This window comes from Nicotiana attenuata, unplaced genomic scaffold (assembly GCF_001879085.1).
Source record: "Nicotiana attenuata strain UT unplaced genomic scaffold, NIATTr2, whole genome shotgun sequence".
NCBI classification, from domain to species: Eukaryota; Viridiplantae; Streptophyta; class Magnoliopsida; order Solanales; family Solanaceae; genus Nicotiana; species Nicotiana attenuata.
The window spans coordinates 157914-165605 of record NW_017671225.1 but is presented as its reverse complement, the minus strand read 5'-3'; positions in this window follow the sequence as shown (position 1 = coordinate 165605).

Genomic DNA, 7692 nt, shown 5'->3' with positions numbered 1-7692 from the left:
CATCTGACTTGCTCGATCCCTCTCCAGCTTCCACCATATTCACCTCATCGAACAACTTTTCAAACCTTTCAAGCAACTCCTTATCAGGACCAACCACAGAACCGGAACTGTTGTTACTGGGCGCTTCTTGGTACCAGGCCTGACAAATGATCTGGAGAGACGTGGGACAGGCTTTGGAAGAACCCATGCCCTCTGTTTCAACTTTCTGGCTCGTCTTACGTCTGCAGCTGTGGGCTTAAATCCCAAACCAAATGTATCTAAGTTTTTGGGGAGAGACACCAGCTGTACGATACCTTGCAGAGACGCACCCAAACCCTTTCCAGGTACAAAACCATTCTTCAACATTTCGGAGGCTACCATGACTGATGCGGCTGCCACTTTTGGAACTGGAACACATTCCCCTTCTGGGATTTTCTCGACTGACACTATGTCAAAAACCTGATAGACCCACGGCCCCTTATCGTCTTCAACTTCGATGAAAGGTATAATGGCATCATTCTGGGCACACAAACTATCCTCGCCTTGCACCATAATTTCCTGTCTGTCCCATTAAATTTAACCATCTGGTGCAGGGTAGATGGCACTGCCTTGGCGGCCCAGGGTCGGCCTAGCAAAAGATTGTAAGAAACCGCCACATCTAGCACCTAGAATTCCATAGTAAATTCAACTGGCGCTATTGTCAGCTCCAGCACTATATCTCCGACACATCTAGCACCTAGAATCTTTCCCTCCACCGTCGAACCCCCGAACGCAAATATTGTTCTTGTGAATTCTTTCATTGTCCACTTTCAATTTGTCCAGGGTGGAGAGAGGGCAAATTTTTGCGCTGGACCCATTATGAATCATTACCCGGGTAACCACGGAATCTTCGCACTTCACCGTAAGATAAAGGGCTCTGTTATGCTCAGTACCCTCCATGGGCAATTCATCATCAGAAAAAGTGACTCTATTTACCTCAAAAATCTTGTTTGCTATCTTTTCCAAATGGTTTACAGAGATCTTGTCAGGAACGTGGGCCTCGTTCAAGATTTTCATCAACGCCCGGCGGTGCTCGTCCGAATGGATTGACAATGAGAGTAATGAAATCTGAGCAGGGGTCTTCCTCAACTGCTCTACAATAGAATAGTCCTGCACTTTCATCTTCCTCAAGAATTCTTCTGCTTCCTCTTCGGTCACAACTTTCTTCACTAACACTGGGTTATCTTTGGCGGTTTTGGCTTTTCTTAACTCCTCGGGGGCAAAGCATCTCCCCGAGCGACTCAATCCATAGGTCTCGCAGACTTCTTCTTTGACCTCTTTCCCTTTGTAAGTCACTGTCATTCGGCCATAATTCCAAGGGACGGCCTTGTTGTTGACTATTGGTAGCTGAGTTAGTGGTTTGATAATGACCGGCTCTGTGCGAGCACCTTCGACAACTACAACAGGCTTGTTTGCTACCCCAGGTACCACCACTTTTGCTTTTTCATGTTTCACTGCAACCCCGCTTGAGGACTCCTTATCAACTACCACAACTGGTTTACTATCTGTCCCTTTCAACTTGATCAACGACTTTCCACTTGTTGACTTTTCACTCGGCCTGACTTCACTGGACCGGATCATCATTACAGTCTGCGAGGGCTTCTTAAGCTCTCCTCCTTTATGCACTATCTCAATCATATTGGTCTCACGATGGTCCGGCAACGGATTCTGGTTGATATTGGGCGCCTCTGGGGTTTGAACCTCGATCCGATGGGTATCAATGAGCTCTTGAATAGCTGTTTTCAAGTGCCAGCATTTCTCTGTGTCATGCCCTGGAGCACCTGAACAATATTCACAATTCACCGAGTGGTCAAGATTTCTCGGGGGAGGATTTGGCAGTTTAGGCTCAATCGGATTCAACATATCCAACTGTCTCAACCTGTGGAATAGACTAGTATATGATTCTCCCAATGGAGTGAATGTCTTCTTCTTCTGTGACCTCTCATTCTTGAAGGCTTGGTTTGGTCAGAAACCTGTTCCAGGGGGATTTCTGTAAGCTCTTGGGGTGATGGTTTTGTGGAGCTGGGTAGGTATTCTGTGGGGTTGGCGCACGCCATTGTGCGTGGGCAGGAGGTTGAGTGTATGTTTGAGCATGATTGTCACGATCCCAACCCCGGTCGTGATGGCGCCCAACACACTGCTAGACAAGCCCGACCAATTTAATGACCTTAACCATTTTGTACAGTTCATAAAATAATCAACATGGATAAATTACTAAGTCATAATAATGCAAATCTGAAATAGAGTTAAAACATGCAAAATCCCAAATATAAAACATCTACAAAGTCCGAAGAACCTGGTGTCACGAGTCTGAGCCTCTAATACATGGGTATCAACCTACTACATATCGTTCTCTAGAAAATACGGAAATAAAGCAATAAGATAGGAGGAAGATCAGGACTGCGGACGTCAAATGCAGCTACCTTGATATTCCCGGATAAGCTGCTAGGCAGAGAAATCCTCACACAGCCTCAGATGTACCTGGATCTGCACGCAAGGTGCAGAGAGTAATGTGAGTACTCCGACCCAGTGAGTAATAAACATAAATAAAGACTGGGAATAAGAAATCTTGAGTAGGCACAAAGTAATTCTATAAATACAGCAACTTACCACGTAGTTTAAAATCAGTGAATCAATGAAAACAATTATGGAATTACCACAACAGATGAATAAGTAAATGACAATCAAATATGCAATGCAACACATAAATCGGTACTCTCCAGTACCCGCTGCGGCGTGCAGCCCGCTCCAGTTATTTATCGTCGACGACGCTCACTGGGGGTGTGCAGACTCCGGGAGGGGCCTCTTACGGCCCAAGCGCAATAATAAGCCATCTCGTGGCATCAACTAGGCCCTCGGCCTCATATCAATATCAACATCATACCGCTGCGGCGTGCAGCCCGATCCCATGCTCAGTCCAAAATCACATAAGCCCCTCGGGCACAATCATATAGAAATATTCAGCCCAAACTTTATTAAAAATATTAATTAAGTTTCATGTTTAAGAAAAGGTGGCTGAGTTTGCAAAACAGTATTAAATACCAGGACTGAGTTCAGTGATACGTAAAAATGGTATGAAACCAGTAATAACACTCCCTGAAGGATTCAATCATTTGGAACGAAGCCCAAATATAGCAATCAACTCAATTAAATGATAATAAATGAATTTCAGTCAAATACGCAGTATATTCATCTACTGGGACGGACGAGGTCACAATTCCCAACGGTGCTCTACCCCACGCTCGCTACCCGGCGTGCAAGACACCTCAATATAGCACTACGATGTGCAAATACAGGGTTTCAAACCCTCAGAACATCATTTACATCTATTACTCACCTCAAGCCGACCAAAATCCTAGCTCGCTATGCCCTTGCCTCTCAAATCGACCTCCTCGTGCGTCGAATCTGATCAAAACCACACGAATACGTCACAATATGCCAATGGAACAATACCCAATCGAAAACAATCGAAAAATAGCAAAAATCTTAAAATTAGCAAAACCCGAGCCCCGGGCCCACTCCTTAAAAATCAGAAAATTTAACATCAACGGACTCCTTATCTCGCCACGAGTCTATACATATAAAGATTACCAAAATCGGAGTCCAAATGACCACTCAAATCCCCATTTTAACTCTCGCCCTAACCTCCATTCTAACTCCTTAATTCCTTAGTTTTTCAGTCTAAATTCATGTAAGAACACCTTAGAATTGTGTTTTAGACTCAGAAATCCTTACCTCAAAGAAGTCCGAAGTCAAAATATGAAACCCTTTGAAATTTCGCGAAGATGAAATTTAATAACACTGCTCAGTCATTTCCGCATCTGCGGCTCCATGGTCGCATCTGCGACTCCCGCTTTTGCGGTCAACAGGCCGCTTCTGCGGAAATAACCGCTTCTGCGGTCGAGTTCCCGCATCTGCGGCTTCTGCTTCTGCGGACCAAGCTCCGCATTTGCGGATCCCATTAGATATCCAAATCCCGCATCTGCGGTCATTTTGTCACGCAGATGCGGTCACCAAATCCGCACATGCGGTCCTTGCCGCTTTTGCGGCTCTCCCCTCGCTTCTGCGGTACCATTTCTGCCGAAGCGAAAATACCAGAAACGGCTGCAATTTCTTAAGTTTCACAAACTAAAAACGTCCCGTTAACCATCCGAAATCACCCCGAGGCCCCCGGGACCTCCACCAAAAATACCAACACCTCTTATAACATCATTCAAACTTGTTCCAATCATTAAAACACCTCAAACAACACTAAAACCATCATTTCTCATCGAATTCAAGCCTAAGTTCTTTAAAAACTTCCGAAATACGCATTCGATCAAAAACCCAACCAAATCACCTCCGAATGACCTGAAATTTTGCACACACATCCCAAATCACATAACGAAGCTACAACAACTCTCGAAATTCCATTCCGACCCTCGGATCAAAATCTCACCTATCAACCGGAATTCGCCAAAATACTAACTTCGCCAATTCAAGCCTAATTCTACACCGGGCCTCCAAAATCACTTCCGGTCACACTCCTAAGTCACAAATCATCCCCCGAAGCTAACCGAATCACCGGAACTCACATCCGAGCCCTCTAACGCATAAGTCAACATCCGGTTGACTTTTCCAAAACAAACCTTCCTTAAAGAGACTAAGTGTCTCATTTCCTTCTAAAACCAATCCAAAACAACTCGTTCACACAAGACTCTTATAATGAAGCATAAAGAAGCAGAAAATGGGGAAAACGGGGCGGTAACTCACATGACGACGGGTCGGGTCGTCACATCCTCCCCAACTTAAACAAACGCTCGTCCTCGAGCGGGTCAAGAAACATACCTGAAGCCTCAAATAGGCGAGGGTATCTGCTCCGCATCTCCCGCTCTGTCTCCCAGGTAGCCTCCTCCACGGGCCGACCTCTCCACTACACCTTCACCGAAGCAACATTCTTTGACCTCAACTTCTGAACCTGACGATCCAAAATGGCTGCTGGCTCTACATCATAACTCAAATCACCCTCCAACTGACCTGTACTGAAATCCATGACATGGGACGGGTCTTCAATATACTTCCGAAGCATAGAAACATGAAAAACTGGATGCACGCTTGACAAGATAGGTGGCAAGGCAAGCTCATAAGCCACCTCCCCAATCCTCCTAAGTACCTCAAAAGGCCCAATGAACCGCGGAGTCAATTTCCCTTTCTTTCCGAATCTCATAACACCCTTTGTGGGTGAAACCTTCAGCAAGACCTTCTTACCAATCATATAGGGTACATCTCGGACCTTCCTGTCCGCATAACTCTTCTGCCTCGACTGCGCTGTACGGAGTCTCTCCTGAATCACCTTCACCTTCTCTAATGTATCCTGAACCAAATCTGTCCCCAGCAATCTAGCCTCCCCGGGCTCGAACCAACCAACTGGAGATCTACACCGTCTCCCATACAAGGCCTCATACGGTGCCATCTGAATGCTGGATTGATAGTTGTTGTTGTAGGCAAACTCTGCAAGCGGTAGAAACCAATCCCATGACCCTCCAAAATCAATAACACAGGCGCGTAGCATATCCTCCAATATCTGAATACTGCGCTCGGACTGTCCGTCCGTCTGAGGGTGAAAGGTTGTGCTCAACTGCACCTGAGTACCCAACTCTCGCTGAACCGTCTGCCAAAACTGAGAGGTAAACTGAGTGCCCCGATCTGATATGATGGAAACTGGGACACCATGCAACCGAACAATCTCCCGAATATAAATCTCTGCCAGCCGCTCTGAAGAATAAGTAGTACAAACCGGAATGAAGTGTGCGGACTTGGTCAGCCTGTCTACAATTACCCAAATAGCATCAAATTTCTTCAAAGTCCGTGGGAGTCCGGTAACAAAATCCATAGTGATCCTCTCCCACTTCCACTCAGGAATAACCATCTGCTGATGCAAGCCACCCGGTCTCTGATACTCATATTTCACTTGCTGACAATTAAGACACCGGGCTACATACTCCACAATATCTCTCTTCATCCTCCGCCACCAATAGAGCTGCCTAAGATCCTGATACATCTTCGCGGCACCCAGATGAATGGAATACCGCGAGCTATGGGCCTCTTCCAATATCAACTCCCGAAGCCCATCCACATTGGGCACGCAAATCCGGCCCTGCATCCTCAACACACCATCATCTCCAATGGTCACATCCCTGGCATCGTCATGCTGAACCCTGTACTTAAGGACAAGCAAATGCGGATCATCATACTGACGCTCTCTGATACGGTCGTACAAAGAAGACCGAGAAACCACACAAGCCAACAGGGCTCTGAAATATCTAGTCTCACAAATCGATTGGCCAAGGCCTGAACATCAACTGCAAATGGCCTCTCCTCGACTGGAATGTATGCCAAGCTCCCCATACTCACTGCCTTTCGGCTCAAAGCATCGGCCACTACATTGGCCTTTCCCGGGTGATACAGAATGGTGATGTCATAATCCTTAAGTAACTCTAGCCATCTCCGCTGCCTCAAATTAAGGTCCTTTTGCTTGAACAAATGCTGAAGACTACGATGATCAGTGAATACCTCACAAGATACGTCATACAAGTAATGCCTCCAAATCTTCAACCCATGAACTATAGCAGCTAGCTCCAAATCGTGAACGGGGTAGTTCTGCTCATGGGGCTTCAACTGACGGGAAGCATAAGCAATAACTCTACCCTCCTGCATCAAAACACAACCAATCCCAACTCGCAAAGCATCGCAATATACCATATAAGAACCTGAAGCTGATGGCTCTTGAGCTTCTGAAAGCTCTCCCCACACTCGTCCGACCACACAAATGAAACACCCTTCTGAGTCAACTTGGTCAAGGGCGATGCAATAGAGGAAAAACCCTGAACAAACCAGCGGTAATAACCTGCCAACCCAAGGAAACTACCAATCTCTGTGGCTGAGGACGGTCTAGGCCAACTCTGCACCGCCTCTATCTTCTTCGGGTCAACCTGAATACCCTCGCTGGACACCACATGTCCCAAGAAAGCCACTGAATCGAGCCAGAACTCACACTTGGAGAACTTTGCATAAAGCCTCTCCTCCCTCAATCTCTGCAATACGACTCGCAAATGCTGCGCGTGCTCCTCCTGACTACGCGAGTATACTAGAATATCATCAATGAATACTATGACAAATGAATCTAGATAAGGACGAAATACACTGTTCATCAGATGTATGAACGCTGCTGGGGCATTGGTCAGCCCGAAAGACATGACAAGAAACTCATAGTGACCATATCTAGTCCTGAAAGCAGTCTTATGTATATCTGAATCCCTGATCTTCAACTGGTGATAACCCGAACGAAGATCAATCTTGGAAAACACCCTCGCTCCCTGAAGTTGGTCAAACAAATCATCTATGCGAGGCAGGGGATACTTGTTCTTCACTGTTACTTTGTTCAATTGCGTATAATCGATACACATTCTCATTGTACCATCCTTCTTTTTCACAAACATAACTGGCGCACCCCATGGCGACACACTAGGCCAAATGAACCCCTTGTCCAGGAGTTCCTGAAGCTGCTCCTTCAATTCTTTCAACGCCGCTAGTGCCATACGATATGGCGGAATAGAGATGGGCTGAGTGCCCGACACCGGGTCAATACCAAAATCAATATCCCTGTCCAGCGGCATGCCCAACAGGTCTGCAGGA